The following is an 18,857-nucleotide window of genomic DNA, read 5'->3' on the forward strand; positions in this document are numbered from 1 at the left end:
GAAAACAATCAAATAAGTCTCCTCGCTAGGGAATCCCTGTACTATTCTGGACTCCTCGTCGTCCCCATCTTCCATCTCACTGCACAGTATTTCAACCTTGCAAGTGCTGTGATCCTGAGCAAGCAGGGGGGGCCCTCTCGTTGGCGACGGCACTGGCACAGGGCCCCTGATAGTACGGTGGTGTGTCTGATGGCGGGTGGGCCGAACCTGCACTTTCATCTGCAGCTTCCTCTTTGTCACCGTGTAAGATGGAACTGTATATGGGAAGGGTAACCTGAGTTTCATCAGGGTCAGATTCAGGCCGTGTAGCGTGCGAGGGGAATATAGTGGTCTGGGTCAATGTACCAGCAGATTCATCGAGCAGTGGCTGGGCATCAGTGCACTTGTGTCGCCCCCAGGAGTACGGTCACCACAGTGGCATTACCTTCCTCCTAGGGAGTGTGATGTCATGCTTGGGCGCAACGAAGGATCTCTCTAGCAGGTTAACTGATTGGGCGGCGTTATTCCCACGAGTCATGACCCTCCAAACAGCGTTCATGAAGGCAAAGTGTTTGTTTTACGTGGGCAGTATGGTTGCAAAGCTGAACCTTAAAGGAATGTCCAGAAGGGCACCACCAGGAGTGGAGCCTATGGCGTAATTTGACTCAACACCGGCAACCTCAACCATGCTAGCTACAGAACAGATGCCCACATTGCAAGCTTATTTCCGTTAACGAACGAGACTCCGTCATGCCCCGCGGTCCGAGTCCGGCTTACTAGAGGGACACGTGAGGCTCTGGCACATGAGATTGGCCAATAACTGGTGTGTCATGCCCTTACATGTCCGTGGCTGCATGTGCGCTACACTGAAAAGGCCAGCGTTTGTCGCTTACAGGTGCAGATAACCCGCTGAACAACGTTAATGATGGGGATCACTGATTACAATTATTACCCGCGAACGATGATTTCCCAGTAAGTGCAGGTCAACCGCAGTTCCGGAATTAGGCCTAACCGTCATTCCTGAAAAAATGAAAAACTTACGTGTGCAAACCAAAGGTGCTGTAGCTTGCTTAACAGCTCGCCAGCCGTTCTCACGCCCAGTATGGATTACACGTGATTGCACAAAGGTGAGAAAGGGTACCGTACCCCCGGATAACATGTATGGATAGCGTACACATTCAAAAGATATGTCTATACATCAGGAGGCAGGCTCAGACGGTGTCAGGCCCAGTATGGCTTGCACGTGATTGCACAAAGGTGAGAAAGGGTACCGTATACCCGGATAACATGTATGGATAGCGTACACATTCAAAAGATATGTCTATACATCAGGAGGCAGGCTCAGACGGTGTTAGGCCCAGTATGGCTTGCACGTGATTGCACAAAGGTGAGAAAGGGTACCGCATCCCCGGATAACATGTATGGATAGCGTACACATTCAAAAGATATGTCTATACATCAGGAGGCAGGCTCAGACGCTGTTAGGCCCAGTATGGATTGCACGTGATTGCACAAAGGTGAGAAAGGGTACAGTATCCCCGGATAACATGTATGGATAGCGTACACATTCAAAATATATGTCTATACATCAGGAGGCAGGCTCAGACGGTGTTAGGCCCAGTATGGCTCGCACGTGATTGCACAAAGGTGAGAAAGGGTACCATATCCCCGGATAACATGTATGGATAGCGTACACATTCAAAATATATGTCTATACATCAGGAGGCAGGCTCAGACGGTGTTAGGCCCAGTATGGCTTGCACGTGATTGCACAAAGGTGAGAAAGGGTACCGTATCCTCGGATAACATGTATGGATAGCGTACACATTCAAAAGATATGTCTATACATCAGGAGGCAGGTTCAGATGGTGTTAGGCCCAGTATGGCTTGCACGTAATTGCACAAAGGTGAGAAAGGGTACCGTATCCCCGGATAACATGTATGGATAGCGTACACATTCAAAATATATGTCTATACATCAGGAGGCAGGCTCAGACGGTGTCAGGCCCAGTATGGATTGCACGTGATTGCACAAAGGTGAGAAAGGGTACCGTATCCCCGGATAACATGTATGGATAGCGTACACATTCAAAAGATATGTCTATACATCAGGAGGCAGGCTCAGACGGTGTCAGGCACAGTATGGATTTGACGGCCCAGACTACACAGCGGAGGAGCAGGGAGAGGTAAAGATTGCAAATGCTGGGGCCCTGCCCAAGCAAGGGGGGCCCATTCGTGGGCGTCGGTACTGGCACTAGGCCCCTCATAGTACGGCGGTGTGTCTGATGGCGGGTGTGCACCACCTCCGTCAGAGACACTTGATTGCACTATGAGGGACCCTGTGCCAGTGCCCGCGCCCAAGAGTCGGCCTACCCACCTGTCCAGGGCAACGGCACTCGCACGGTGTCGTGCGCTAGGTGGTGACCCCGGCCATGGGGGGGGGAGGCAGCACAGTTAGGGAGTTTTAGAAAGTGGCATATGTTGATGTTGGACATTCAGCTGATGCAAAAGGCGAAATAGGTCAAGTCCCAGGAAGAGGTGGACCAAAGCAAGCCATTTTTCTGTCACCCTATGTGTCATCAGGGGAAGGTGGGACAAAATCCTTGGAAACCCATGCATGGTTCATTTTAATGAAGGTTAGATCATCCACATTTTGGGTTGACAGACGGGTCCTTTTTTCTGTCAGGATTGATCCAGCTGCACTGAAGACTCTTTCCGATAGCACACTTGCAGCTGGGCAAGCGAGCTCCTGTAAGGCATATTGTGCCAATTCAGGCCAGGTGTCCAGTTTGGCGGCCCAATAGTCAAAGGGGAATGACCTGTGTGGGAGAACATCGATATGGGAGGAAAAGTAGTTTGTAACCATAGTTGACAACTGCTGTCTCCTGTCACTTTCCATCGATGCTGTATTACCAGTTGTGTGAGCGGTACTTGAAAAATCAGTCCACAACATTGTCATGAAACCCCTGTCTCCAACGCCACTTCTGCTGTGTGCACCATGAACACCTCTGCCAAGCTGCCCCCGGCCCGTACGGCTCGTGTGAGAACCATCACCGCTGCTGTGTGCTGGGAATGCCTCAAGCAACCGATTTACCAGAGTTGCTTGTTTATTAGCCAATATTAGGTCAAGGTTCTCCTGTGGCATGATCTTCTGTAATTTGCCTTTATAGCGTGGATCCAGGATGCTGGCCAACCAGTAGTCGTCATCGTTCATCATTTTGGCAATGCGGGGGTCCCTTTTTAGGATCCGCAAGGCATAATCTGACATGTGGGCCAATGTTCCCGGTGTCAATGATGCACTGCGATTGCTGGTTGGAGGAGCACTTTCTGGCAAATCCACATCCCTCCAGTCACGCACAAACCCTGTACCAGACCTTGCCACGCCAACATTTTCACTTGCCCCACGAGATGCATCCTCCTCCCCTAAGTAATCATCCCCATCATCATCCTCCTCCTCCTCTTCTTCCTCCAACTCGACCAGGAGAGGTCCCTGAGCAGACAATGGCTGAATGTCATCAAGGATTCCCTCCACCTCTTCCTCCTCGTCAACATTGGCTGCAGACGCCTGCTCCTTAAGGTGCATCAAAGTTTGCATGAGCAGATGCATAAGTGGGATGCTCATGCTTAGGATGGCGTCGTCTGCGCTTACCAGCCGTGTGCATTCCTCAAAACACTGAAGGACTTTACAGAGGTCTTTCAGCTTCGACCACTGCACATCTGTCAACTCCATGTCTGCTCTCAAAGTGCCTGGCCGTGTATCCTCCCACAAATGCATTATGGCCTGCCTCTGCTCGCACAGCCGCTCCACCATGTGCAGGGTGGAGTTCCACCTTGTTGCAATGTCGATAATGAGACGGTGGTTGGGAAGGTGGAGCAATCGCTGCAGCTTCTGCATACGAACGGAGTGTACAGGCGACCGGCGGATGTGCGCGCACAGTCTTCGCACCTTATGGAGCAGGGCTGTTAAATCCGGATAATTTTTGAGGAAGCACTGCACCACCAGGTTCAAGGTGTGAGCCAAGCAAGGTATGTGGCTGAGTTTTGAAAGGGCTATGGCTGCCACAAAATTACGGCCGTTATCACTAACTACCTTGCCTGCCTCAAGATGTACACTGCCCAGCCATGACTCAGTTTGTCGCTTCAAGTACTCGGCCAGCACCTCGGCGGTGTGTCTGTCGCCCAAACACATCATCTGCAACACAGCCTGCTGACGCTTTCCACTAGCTGCTCGATAGGGGGACACCTCGTGTGCAACAGTGGCAGCTGCAGATGGAGTGCTCGTACGACTGCGCTCTGTGGACGAGCTTTCGCTTCTGGAGGCAGAGGAGGAGGAGGAGGGTCGAACGCCTACAGCCAACTGTTTCCTATACCGTGGGCTAGGCAGCACTGTCCCACCACCGCTGTCCCCTGTGGACCCTGCATCCACCACATTAACCCAGTGCGCAGTGATGGACACGTAACGGCCCTGGCCATGCCGACTGGACCATGCATCAGTTGTGAGGTGCACCTTTCCACTCACTGACTGCTTGAGTGCATGGACAATGCGGTCTTTCACATGATGGTGGAGGGCTGGGATGGCTTTGCGAGAGAAGAAGTGGCGACTGGGTAGGTCATAGCGTGGTACTGCATAGGCCATGAGTTCGCGGAAAGCTGCGCTTTCCACCAACCGATAGGGCATCATCTCAAACGAGATTAGTTTGGCAATGTGGGCGTTCAAACCCAGTGTACGCGGATGAGAGACTGAGTACTTTCTTGACCTACTCATAGTGTCTGGGAGGGTGAGCTGGACTTGAGAGCTGCATATGGTGGAAGTAGCGGTGGACAGAGCGGACTGAGAGAGGGTTGATGATGGTGATGGAGTTGGTGTTCTTTCTGATGGCCTAGATTCAGTATTTCGTTGATATAACAGTGGGATTCCCTGACTGCTGTGGTCTTGCAACGACACCTCAACATTTGCTGCTGTGCTAACCGGTGGGCTTACAGTGGGGGAAACAATGTAGCGTTGCTGACTACCTTCTTTATGATCAGTTGCACATGTGGCACTTGAGGTTTCGTGTTGTGTCCACGCTTGCAAGTGCATGCTGGTTAAATGTCTAAACATGCAACTGGTATTCAAATTTTTCAGATTTTTCCCTCGGCTAAAGGTCTTTGCGCACTTCTTACAGATAACCTTGGCCTGATCATGAGGATTTTGTTCAAAAAAGTGCCACACTGCACTCTTCCTACTTTGGCAGACATTTTGCGGCCTAGCACGCTGTGATGTTTTGACCCTCTGGACAAGCTGTCCAGCAACTCTTTTGATTTTTGGAACCTGTCTTTGGAGTGCTCCGGGCCTGCCAGATAACAGCTGTTGCGATGTCGATGTCTGCTGTGGATGCTCCTCATCTGAGCTATTGGAAGCAGCACCCTCTTCCCCCAATGGATGCCAATCTGGGTCAACAACTGGGTCATCCATCACCTCCTCTTCAATGTCATGTGCACCTTCCTCTGTGTCACCGTGTATAGTGGTATAGTGTGCGGGAAGGGGCACCTGAGTCTCATCAGGGTCAGAATCTGGCTCTGTACACTGCGAGGACAATGTAGTGCTCTGAGTGAATGTACCAGCAGAATCATCTATCAGCGGCTGTGCATCAGTGCACTCCATGTCAGATTCATCTAGGCCTGGGTAATTCACCATTTCACTTGATAATCCAGGCATGGTATGTGAAAACAGCTCCATGGAGTAATCAGTAGTATGGCCTGCGTCATCTTTCAATCTTGGTTGGGGTGAAGGACACAAGGAAAGGTGTGGTTCATGAACATGAGCCTCCAATGACGACTCAGTGCTTTTACTTTTTACAACTTCAGAAGAGGAAGTGATAGAGCTGGAGGCTGAGTCAGCAATGTAAGACAAAACTTTTTCCTGATGCTCTGGCGTTAAAAGCGGTTTGCCAACACCTAGAAAACTAAGCCTTCGAAGCCTTATGGAGCCAGACAATGACGCAAGCTCAACACCTCCTGCATTCAGTCCTATTTTGCTTTTGCCACTACCATCAGATCCACCACCAACACCATCATTACCAGCTGCCAACCCCCGCCCAATTCCACGGCCTCTTCCACCAGCCTTCCTCATTTTTGGTAGAAATGTAGACAAAATCCAACAAACTATATAGTAATGTAAAACAAGGTACAAGGTGTCTATAGGACAGGGGAGATTTAGATTTTCTGCACACACTAGTGGACACTGGACACTTTTGGATTGTGTGAGGCCCACTGAATATCAGAGCGCTATTTCACAGGCTCGATGCAACAGGTGTGAAAAAAGTGACTATAGGATAAGGGAGATTTTGAATTTCTGCAGACACTTGTGGACACTGGACACTTGGATTGTGTGAGGCCCACTGAATATCAGAGCGCTATGTCACAGGCTCGATGCAGCAGGTGTGAAAAAAGTGACTACAGGATAAGGGAGATTTTGAATTTCTGCAGACACTTGTGGACATTGGACACTTTTGGATTGTGTGAGGCTCACTGAATATCAGAGCGCTATGTCACAGGCTCGATGGCACAGGTGTGAAAAAAGTGACTAGAGGATAAGGGAGATTTTGAATTTCTGCAGACACTTGTGGACACTGGACACTTGGATTGTGTGAGGCCCACTGAATATCAGAGCGCTATGTCACAGGCTCGATGCAGCAGGTGTGAAAAAAGTGACTACAGGATAAGGGAGATTTTGAATTTCTGCAGACACTTGTGGACATTGGACACTTTTGGATTGTGTGAGGCCCACTGAATATCAGAGCGCTATGTCACAGGCTCGATGGCACAGGTGTGAAAAAAGTGACTAGAGGATAAGGGAGATTTTGAATTTCTGCAGACACTTGTGGACACTGGACACTTGGATTGTGTGAAGCCCACTGAATATCAGAGCGCTATGTCACAGGCTCGATGCAGCAGGTGTGAAAAAAGTGACTACAGGATAAGGGAGATTTTGAATTTCTGCAGACACTTGTGGACACTGGACACTTTTGGATTGTGTGAGGCCCACTGAATATCAGAGCGCTATGTCACAGGCTCGATGGCACAGGTGTGAAAAAAGTGACTAGAGGATAAGGGAGATTTTGAATTTCTGCAGACACTTGTGGACACTGGACACTTGGATTGTGTGAGGCCCACTGAATATCAGAGCGCTATGTCACAGGCTCGATGCAACAGGTGTGGAAAAAAGTGACTAGAGGATAAGGGAGATTTTGAATTTCTGCAGACACTTGTGGACACTGGACAACTGGATTGTGTGAGGCCCACTGAATATCAGAGCGCTATGTCACAGGCTCGATGCAACAGGTGTGAAAAAAGTGACTAGAGGATAAGGGAGATTTTGAATTTCTGCAGACACTTGTGGACACTGGACACTTGGATTGTGTGAGGCCCACTGAATATCAGAGCGTTATGTCACAGGCAGAAATTGGCTAGTGTATCACAAACTACAAGATGTATGTAGAATTGGGCAGAATAGGAATCTCCCTAGAGTGTAGGTCTGTAAGAACGGAACAAGTCCTCCACTTATCCTTCCACAGTGACACACAGATAGCTTCACTGTGGCTGTGATAACAGCCGTTACACGGTACTGTGTGAGGAGCGTACACCACTGTATGGTGTGAATAAATGCACGCTCAGCAGGACAAAAAAAAAAATTGGGATTGCTTTTAAAAAAGCAGTTTGCAGCGCAGTGGGGAAACAGCAATGCAGGAATGTCAGGAAGCCTTAGAAGGCAACCCAACAACCAACACCACTGATACACCACTATATAGCCTCCCCTTGCACTGCACACACAGTGACTGGTGTGTTGCACAGGCAAAATCGCTAGCAGCAGAAGCAGTTTTTTTTTCTTCTTCCCTGCCTAACACTCTCCCTACAGAATCAGTAACCTCTCCCTATGCTAAGATCGGCAGAAGTAAGATGGCGGTCGGCGTGCACGCCCTTTTATAACCCCTGTGACGCCCACCAAAGCAAGCCAATCACTTGCATGCCCTTCTGAAAGATGGTGGTGACCCCTGCCTATGTCATCACGTTGCCCACAGCGTCCGTGGATCCTGATTGGCTGAAAAAGAGCGCAAAACAAACTTTTGAAACGCGACTTTGGCGCGTAAGTCGCCGACCTCGTGGCCGACCTCATCCTAGAGTCGGGTTTCGTTTCATGAAACCTGACTTTGCCAAAAGTTGGCGACTTTTGAAATTTTTCGACCCGTTTCGCTCAACTCTAGCAATAACATAAATGTTGAGCCTGTTGTACTCACAGGTCTCATAGAAGTGCACACACGGTATATGGTCACAGGAGCTGGGCCCTAGACTCAGGGCGGTGTCCGTCTAGACCTACCGTGCATGCGGCGTTGCTACTAGTGCTGCTACAGCAGTGCGGCGACTGACTCAGCCACAAAGCGACAGTGCCCAAGAGGGGCACACTGTCGGACGCTTGCACTGTGGAGGATGTGCCGTGTGGCCAGTAACTTGCCACTGACTGGCTCTGACTCTATAACTAGATCCCTAAACGCACTCGTAATATCAGAGGGAGGGGAATCTTAATGAGTCATTTGCAGTCTATACATCCATCACCATTCACACAGTAGCAATTAGCGTCTATACTAGCGCATGGCCGAGAGGCCATGCGGACCTTTTATAGCCGTGCACCTCCGGGACCTTCCAGATCTCTGAGATGGACCAATCAGATCAAGAGAAGGACCTGAGCACGTGACTCCCGATCTCCAAAGGGAGATCGTCTCGTGAGCATGCCCAGTAGAGCGACGGAGGGACTTAGCCTCTGGAGCAATTTGTTGCTGAGCAGCCTGCATTGCCTTTGCTGACCCAAAGGTGACAGCAACAACCAGACCCACAGAGCAGGCCTAGGCAAAGCGTCTGGGATGCCGTGACTGCTGAGCAATCTCCTCTGTGGTCGTTAGACAATGGGAGACCGCAGAATGTGAGGCTCTGGATCCCTGCTGAGCCGCTGCAGGAACCCGCTACCTAACACCTCTGGTATCTTTCCCTCCTCATTTAAGCATGCCATCATACAGCCATTACTTAAAAAAAATCCCTCAACCAAAACTGTGACGCTAACTAAAGACCTGTTTCTAATATTCCCTTCATCTCTAAACTCCTGGAACGCCTGGTCCATTCCTGTCTTATCCGCTATCTCTCTGATAACTCTCTTCTCGACCCTCTCCAATCTGGTTTACACTCTACTGAAACTGCCCTCACTAAAGTCTCTAATGATCTACTCTCTTGAATATCGCTGCAGCATTCGACACTGTGGATCACCAGCTCCTCCCTATGCTCCGCTCCATCGGCATCAAGGACACTGTTCTCTACTGGTTTTCCTCCTATCTCTCTGACTGATCCTTAACTGTATCTTTTGCTGGCTCCTCCTCCTCACTTCTTCCACTTACTGTTGGAGTTCCTCAAGGATCGATTCTAGGCCCCCTCATCTTCTCTTTGTACACTGCCCCTATTGGTCAAACAATCAGTAGATTTGGTTTCCACTACCATCTCTATGCTGATGACACCCAATTATACGCTTCTTCTCCTGACATCACGCCTGCCTTTTTAGAAAACACCAGTGATTGTCTAAACACTGTGCCTAACATTATGTCCTCACTATATCTGAAACTGAACCTGTCAAAAACTGAACTCCTTGTGTTTCCTCCCTCTACTAATGTGCCTATGCCCGGCATTGCCATATCTCTGTGTAGTTCCACTGTTACTCCCCAACAACATGCCAGCTGTCTTGGGGTCATACTTGACTCTGAGCTTTCATTCGTCCCCCACATCCGATCACTGGCTCGCTATTGTTTTCTGCACCTCAAAAACATTTCTAGCAATCGACCTTTTCTTACTTTTGACTCCGCAAAAACTCTTACTGTTTCTCTTATTCATTCTCGTCTCGACTATTGTAACTTCTAATCGGTCTCTCTCTTACCAAACTCTCCCCCCTCCAATCTGTCTTGAATGCTGCAGCCAGGATCATATTCCTTGCCAATCGTTACACCGATGCCTCTACCTTGTGCCAGTCATTACACTGGCTACCTATCCACTCCTCCCTAATCCAGTACAAACTTATTACCCTCACCCACAAAGCACTCCACGGCTCAGCACCACCCTACATCTCCTCCCTCATCTTAGTCTACCACCCTACCCGTGACCTCTGTTCTGCTGATGACCTGAGGTTAGCATCCTCAATAGTCAGAACCTCCCACTCCCGTCTCCAAGACTATACACGTGCTGCGCCAATTCTTTGGAATGCACTTCCCAGGTCAATACGATTAGTTTCAGATTGGCCTACCGCCTCAACACATTAACCTAACTATCCCTGTGTGGCACAGTCAAAAGTTTTACCATAACCAGGTTCCATGCATCATGTTCCCACAAGCTTTATGCATGTATTAGCCCTCTGTGTCTGTACTGTTCCGCACTTAGCATTATGGCTGGTCCGAACAATGAAGGCAACTGTTACCACCCACCTTTCGTGTCTACCTTTTTTTCTCATAGATTGTAAGCTTGCAAGCAGGGCCCTCATTCCTCTTGTGTCTGTTATGATCTATGTGATTATTGTTATGCTGTAATGTCTATCGTCTGTACACGTCCCCTCTGAAATATAAAGTGCTGCAGAATATGTTTGCACAATAGAAATAAAATTATTATGACTATTATTATACCACACCGAAAAATGTGTGGCCTGTATTTTTATAATTTTTGGGGTAAATACTGCTGTATTTAAGTCCAGTGACATCCGGGACCAAAATGAAAATGGCTGTAAACTGGCCAAACTTTGAGCACACACAGATATGAGCTGGCACGCAGATATCACACCGAAAAATGTGTGGCCTGTTTTTTTTTTATTTTTTGGCTAAATAGTGCTGTATATAAGTACAGTGCCAGACAGCAAAAAAAATGAATTTGGGGCTAAAAAGACCAACATTTTTAGTAGACGGATGGATAAGGCTTGTCACAGATATACCGCACTGTAAAATATGTGGTCTGTCTGTATTTTTGGGGGGTTCAGCAAAATAGTGTAAGAAATTGTGTAAGACACTCAAAAAATAAACTTCTCAACCGATTGCAGAAATAGCCCTGACCAAATTTTCGAACCATTTGTGGTATTTGAATGCAGAGTTGGTGGGATTTTCGTTTTTTTGATCCCACCATTACAGACAATGAAAAGTTGTTAATGGCTAATAAATTGCTCAGTAGCACAGATGAACCATCAGAGCACGCTAGGGTTGTAAATCCAAAAGTTAGGAAAGAAAAATTAAAAGAGGTAGGAAGTAACCGACTTTAACGACCTTCTGATAAAAGATGAAGAACAAAAGCAATGTGTCCTGCAAGTTGTAAGCAAATGCCGAGCATTATATTCTGATGTTTCAAAAACTACTTTAACAAAAGCTCTAGAATAGATAAGATAACTATGTAAAATTATCAACACATGTAGGTTAGCGTGCTCTGATGGTTCATCTGTGCTACTGAGCAATTTATTAGCCATTAACAACTTTTGATTGTCTGTAATGGTGGGATCAAAAAACGATAATCCCACCAACTCTGCATTCAAATACCACAAATGGTTCGAAAATTTGGTCAGGGCTATTTCTGCAATGTTGTTGTCACATTCTTTATAGTCTAACAGACTATGCAAAATACCTAAATCTTAAAATACCTCAATTTGGATTTTTTCAAACTTTGAGCAACGAGCGGCACGGGTTAACGTCGTTTGATCGAGCTGAAATTTTGGCTATCTCAATATCTGGAAAGGGGAATCGTTTTGTGGGGTCCAGACGAACAAGATTCTGACATTTTTCCCCCCCATATGAGATCCGGTCACCCTAATATACACACATACAGGGCCTGCAGGCCTTGCACTGATGTGTATACAGCGACATACACTACCCTGCCTGCCTAACACTAATATCTATATACTCCGGAATTAGTCCTTAGAAGGACTGTTGGTTTAGCTAGATTTGAGTTGTTTAGGATGGTAGACCCCACACTCAGTAATAAATCCCCAATTCTGACCCTATTAAGGCAGCAGCTCTCCCAACACTATCTCAATCCGAAGCTGAATGCTGCGAGCAGGGCGGCGTCCGGTCTCTTATACCCCTGATGATGCTGTACGGCCAGCCAATCACTGCACAACCACAACAAAGATGGCTGCGGCGTTTCATTGCCTGGCAGACAATCCCTGCTTCGTGATTGGTTCTGTAAAGTCCGCCAAAAAAGCTGGGTGGAGAGTAGACCCGAGTTCCCGCCGTGTAATCCCGGAAATGCTCGGTGCTCACCGAGTACACCGAGTACAGTGATACTCGGGCTAGTACCGAGTAGTGACGAACACATTCGCTCATCACTAAAAACTATGTGCAACATTCTGAATAGGCATTGGTCGGTATTTAAGACAGAACCTACCCTGTCAAGATGGCTCTACAACTTGCCACTAATGACTGCTAAATGAAGCAAAAATCTCAGAGATATCCTGGTAAGAAAACATTATGTGGCTAAGCCTCCTGACTAGTGTTGAGCTTTCCGATACCGCAAGTATTGGGTATCGGCCGATATTTGCCGTATCGGAATTCCGATACCGAGTACCGATACTTTTTTCGTATCGGATACCGGAATTGGAAGTCCAAAATACAATGAGCCACTTTTGTGGCTCTGATTGGCTGCCGAAATGACGTCATCATGATGCGCTGTCTGTGCGCATCATGATGCGCCATCAGTTCGGGCCTTCGGGGGGTCTGTACCGGCCTGCCGGTGGTCTGTGCAGGCTCCGGTGGTCTGTGCCGGCCTGCCGGGGGGCTGTGCCGGCCTGCCGGTGGTCTGTGCAGGCTCCGGTGGTCTGTGCCGGCCTGCCGGGGGGCTGTGCCGGCCTGCCGGTGGTCTGTGCAGGCTCCAGGGGTCTGTGCCGGCCTGCCGGTGGTCTGTGCAGGCTCCGGTGGTCTGTGCCGGCCTGCCGGGGGGCTGTGCCGGCCAGCCGGTGGTCTGTGCAGGCTCCGGTGGTCTGTGCCGGCCTGCCGGGGGGCTGTGCCGGCCTGCCGGTGGTCTGTGCAGGCTCCGGTGGTCTGTGCCGGCCTGCCGGTGGTCTGTGCAGGCTCCGGGGGTCTGTGCAGGCATCGTCCGATGGGACTACAAGTCCCATCGGGCGATGCCTGCTACCATGACAGTGATTGACACATTAGCCAATGATGGGACAGTAGTAGTCCCATCATCCGGCTAATGTGTTGAATGTAAAAAAAAAAAAAAAAAAAAAAATTTACATGCTACATACATACAACATGCATACTACATATATACTACATGTAACATACATACTACATACATGCTACATACATGCTACATACATAATACATATATACTACATGCATGCAACATACATACAACATATATACTACATGCATGCAACATGCATACTACATATATACTATATATACTACATGTAACATACATACTACATATATACTACATGCTACATACATGCAACATACACACTACATGCTACATACATGCAACATACTACATGCATACTACATACATACTACATACATGCTACATACATGCTACATACATGCTACATACATACTACATACATACACTACATGCATGCAACATACATACTACATATATACCACATGCATGCAACATGCATACTACATATATACTGCATATATACTACATGCATGCAACATACATATATACTACATACATATAGACATACAGTACATATAACATAGAGTACATACTCACCGTCACTTGTCACTTTGATCCCCGAAGCCATTGTCGCCTGAGGAATAAATATCAAAATAAAAAAACACCAATATACTTACCCCGATCCGCAGAAGTCCACGAGGGTCCCACGTCCATCTTGCGTGGAGAACAGCAGCATCAGCTGATGCTACCGTTCTCTACCAGCTCCAGGAATACAATGACGGAAGGTAAGTATCCTTCCGCACTGTATTCCTCATTGGCTAATGTGTCAATCACTGTCATGGTAGCAGGCATCGCCCGATGGGACTTGTAGTCCCATCAGACGATGCCTGCACAGACTACCGGAGCCTGCACAGACCACCGGCAGGCCGGCACAGCCCCCCGGCAGGCCGGCACAGCCCCCCGGAGCCTGCACAGACCACCGGCAGGCCGGCACAGCCCCCCGGCAGGCCGGCACAGACCACCGGAGCCTGCACAGACCACCGGCAGGCCGGCACAGCCCCCCGGCAGGCCGGCACAGACCACCGGAGCCTGCACAGACCCCCCGGCAGGCCGGCACAGACCACCGGAGCCTGCACAGACCCCCCGGCAGGCCGGCACAGCCCCCCGGCAGGCCGGCACAGACCACCAGAGCCTGCACAGACCACCAGCAGGCCGGCACAGCCCCCCGGCAGGCCGGCACAGACCACCGGAGCCTGCACAGACCCCCCGGCAGGCCGGCCAGCCCCCCGAAAGGCCCGTACAGACCCCAGAGAGGCTGTATAAGGCAAAAATAGGGTTTTTCTTATTCCGATACCGGAAGTCCCATAGACTTGAATAGGACTTCCGGTATCGGAATCGGCAATACCCGATATTTTTTTTTAGATCGGCCGATACCATCCGATTCGATACTTTTAAGTATCGGACGGTATCGCTCAACACTACTCCTGACTTCTTTAAGTCGGGGAGGCAAAATGGGGTTGTTGTTACCAAGGCGGGGATTGTCTAGCATGCAGAAATCTAATATAATAATAACCTTTATTTTTATATAGCGATAATATATTCCGCAGCGCTTTACAGTTCGCACACATTATCATAGCTGTCCCCAATGGGGCTCACAATCTAAATTCCCTATCAGTATGTCTTTGGAATGTGGGAGGAAATCAGAGTACCCGGAGGAAAATCACACAAACACGGGGAGAACATACAAACTCCTTGCAGATGTTGTCCTTGGTAGGATTCGAACCCAGGACTCCACCGCTGGAAGGCTATCCACTGAACCACCGTGCTGCCCTAATATGTGCCACTTCATTCAACTCTGCAGATGGCTCAAGGGAGTTTAAAATTAAAGACTACATCTCCTATAATAGACTCATGTTGTTTACTATGCTTCATAAATGAGTAAGCTCATTTACGTGGGTCTCAAATCTCGCTACTTATGTATATGTACCCATGAGCATGTTAGGGACATCACGGTCACCCTCAAGGTGGATGATGTGAATACTTTAAAAATTATTCCAAGCCTTGTCATAAATGAAACACTAATGGGAAATAACTGACATTAACCCCCGATGGCCTGAAAGGAAAAAAGTTTTTATCTGAGAACCAGACCTGCCACAGATCCAAAAATAGATTGTGACATCATGTGTATCTAGACCTCTTTTAACCCCTTCACCCCCAAGGGTGGTTTGCACGTTCATGACCGGGCCAATTTTTACAATTCTGACCACTGTCCCTTTATGAGGTCATAACTCTATGGATCCCGGTGATTCTGACATTGTTTTCTCATGACATATTGTACTTCATGATAGTGGTAAAATTTCATTCAAATAACTTGCGTTTATTTGTGAAAAAAATGGAAATTTGGCGAAAATTTAGAAAATTTCGCAATTTTCCAACTTTGAATTTTTATGTCCTTAAATCACAGAGATACAGCACACAAAAAACTTGATAACTAACATTTCCCACATGTTTACTTTACATCAGCACAATTTTGGAACCAAAATTTTTTTGGTTAGGGAGTTATAAGGGTTAAAAATTGACCAGCGATTTCTCATTTTTGCAACACCATTTTATTTTTATGGACCACATCACATTTGAAGCCACTTTGAGGGGTCTATATGATAGAAAATACGCAAAAGTGACACCATTCTAAAAACTGCACCCCTTAAGGTGATCAAAACCACATTCAAGAAGTTTATTAACCCTTTAGGTGCGTCACAGGAATTTTTTGAATATTTAAAAAAAAATGAATATCTAACCTTTTTTCACAAAAAAAATACTTCAGGTTCAATTTTTTTTATTTTACCAAGGGTAACAGGACAAATTGGACTGCAAAACTTATTGTGCAATTTGTCCTGAGTAAGCTGATAGCTGATATGTTGGGGGGAACCACTGTTTCGGCGCATGGCAGAGCTCAGAAGGGAAGGAGCGCCGTTTGACTTTTTCAATGCAAAATTGGCTGGAATTCAGATCGGACGCCATGTCACGTTTGGCGAGCCCCTGATGTACCTAAACAGTGGAAACCTCCCACAAGTGACCCCATTTTGGAAACTAGACCCCCCAAGGAACTTATCTAGATATGTGGTGAGAACTTTGAACCCACAAGGGCTTCACAGAAGTTTATAACGTACAGCAGTACAATTAAAAAATCATATTTTTTCCACAAGAATGATCTTTTCATCCCCAATTTTTATTTTCCCAAGAGTAACAGGACCCTAAAAGTTGTTGTGCCATTTGTCCTGAGTACGCTGATACCCCACATGTGGGGGTAAACCACTATTTGGGTGCATGACAGAGCTCGAAAGGGAAGCAGCACCATTTGACGTTTTTGGCTGGAATTGAGATCGGACACCATGTCGCGATTGGAAAACCCCTGATGTACCAAAACAGTGGAAACCTCCCACAAATGACACCATTTTGGAAACTAGACCCCCCCAAGGAACTTATCTAGATGTGTGGTGAAAACTTTGAACCCCCAAGGGCTTCATAGAAGTTTATAACATACAGCCGTACAATTAAAAAATCATATTTTTTCCACAAAAATGATCTTTTCACCCTCAATTCTTATTTTTCCAAGGGTAACAGGACCCTAAAAGTTATTGTGCAATTTGTCCTGAGTACGCTGATACCCCACATGTGGGGGTAAACCACTATTTGGGTGCATGGCAGAGCTCGAAAGGGAAGCAGCACCATTTGACGTTTTTGGCTGGAATTGAGATCTGACACCATGTCGCGTTTGGAAAGCCCCTGATGTACCAAAACAGTGGAAACCCCCACAAATGACACCATTTTGGAAACTAGACCCCCAAGGAACTTATCTAGATGTGTGGTGAGCACTTTGACCCATCCAGTGCTTCACAGAAGTTTATAACGCCCGGGCGTGAAAATAAAAAATTGGTATTTTTTCCACAAACATGATCTTTTAGTCACCAATTTTTTTATTTTCCCAAGGGTACCAGGAGAAATTGGACCCCAAAAGTTGTTGTCCAATTTGTTCTGACTACGCTGATACCCCATATGTGGGAGAAAACTACTGTATGGGTACATGTCGGGGCTCGGAAGGGAAGTAGTGACGTTTTGGAATGCAGACTTTGATGGAATGGTCTGCGGGTGTCATGTTGTCTTTGGAGAGCCCCTAATGTACTTAAACAGTGGAAACCTACCACAAATGACCCTATTTTGGAAACTAGACCCCCTAAGGAACTTATTTAGATGTATGGTTAGCACTTTGAACCCCCAAGGGCTTCACAGAAGTTTATAGTGCCCGGGCATGAAAATAAAAAAATCGTATTTTTTCCACAAACATGATCAATTAGTCCCCAATTTTTTTATTTTCCCTAGGGTAACAGGAGAAATTGGACCCCAAAAGTTGTTGTCCAATTTGTCCTGAGTACGCTGACACCCTATTTGTGGGAGAAAACTACTGTATGGGCACACGTCGGGGCTCGGAAGGGAAGTAGTGACGTTTTGGAATGCAGACTTTGATGGAATGGTCTGCGGGTGTCATGTGCGTTTGGAGAGCCCCTGATCTACCTAAACTATTGAAACTCCCCACAAGTGACCCCATTTTGGACACTAGACCCCCCGCGGAACTTATCTAGAAGTGTGGTGAGCACTTTGAACCCCCAAGTGTTTCACAGAAGTTTATAATGCCCGGGCATGAAAATAAAAAAATCATATTTTTTCCACAAACATGATCAATTAGTCCCCAATTTTTTTATTTTCTCAAGGGTAACAGGAGAAATTGAACCCCAAAAGTTGTTGTCCAATTTGTCATGAGTACGCTGACACCCCATTTGTGGGAGAAAACTACTGTATGGGCACACGTCGGGGCTCGGAAGGAAAGTAGTGACGTTTTGGAATGCAGACTTTGATGGAATGGTCTGCGGGTGTCATGTTGCCTTTGGAGAGCCCCTAATGTACCTAAACAGTGGAAACCCCCCACAAATGACCCCATTTTGGAAACTAGACCCCCTAAGAAACTTATCTAGATGTGTGATTAGCACTTTGAACCCCCAAGGGCTTCACAGAAGTTTATAATGCCCGGGCATGAAAATAAAAAAATCGTATTTTTTCCACAAACATGATCAATTAGTCCACAATTTTTTTATTTTCCCAAGGGTAACAGGAGAATTTGGACCCCAAAAGTTGTTGTCCAATTTGTCCTGAGTACGCTGACACCCCATTTGTGGGAGAAAACTACTGTATGGGCACACGTCGGGGTTCGGAAGGGAAGTAGTGACGTTTTGGAATGCAGACTTTGATGGAATGGTCTGCGGGTGTCATGTGCGTTTGGAGAGCCCCTAATCTACCTAAACTATTGAAACTCCCCACAAGTGACCCCCTTTTGGACACTAGACCCCCCACGGAACTTATCTAGATGTGTGGTGAGCACTTTGAACCCCCAAGTGCTTCACAGAAGTTTATAACGCCCAGGCGTGAAAATAAAAAAAATCATTTTTTTTCCACAAAAATGATATTTTTGCCCCCAATTTTTTATTTTCCTAACAGTAACAGGAGAAATTGGACCCCAAAAGTTGTTTTGCAATTTGTCCTGAGTAGGCTGATACCCTACATGTGGGGGTAAAACACTGTTTGGGCGCATGGCAGAGCTTGGAAGGGAAGGAGCACCATTTGACTTTTTCAACGCAGAATTGGCTGGAATTGAGATCAGA

Source organism: Dendrobates tinctorius, unplaced genomic scaffold (genome assembly GCF_039654945.1).
Source record: "Dendrobates tinctorius isolate UK_male_01 unplaced genomic scaffold, ASM3965494v1 ptg000030l, whole genome shotgun sequence".
NCBI lineage: Eukaryota > Metazoa > Chordata > Amphibia > Anura > Dendrobatidae > Dendrobates > Dendrobates tinctorius.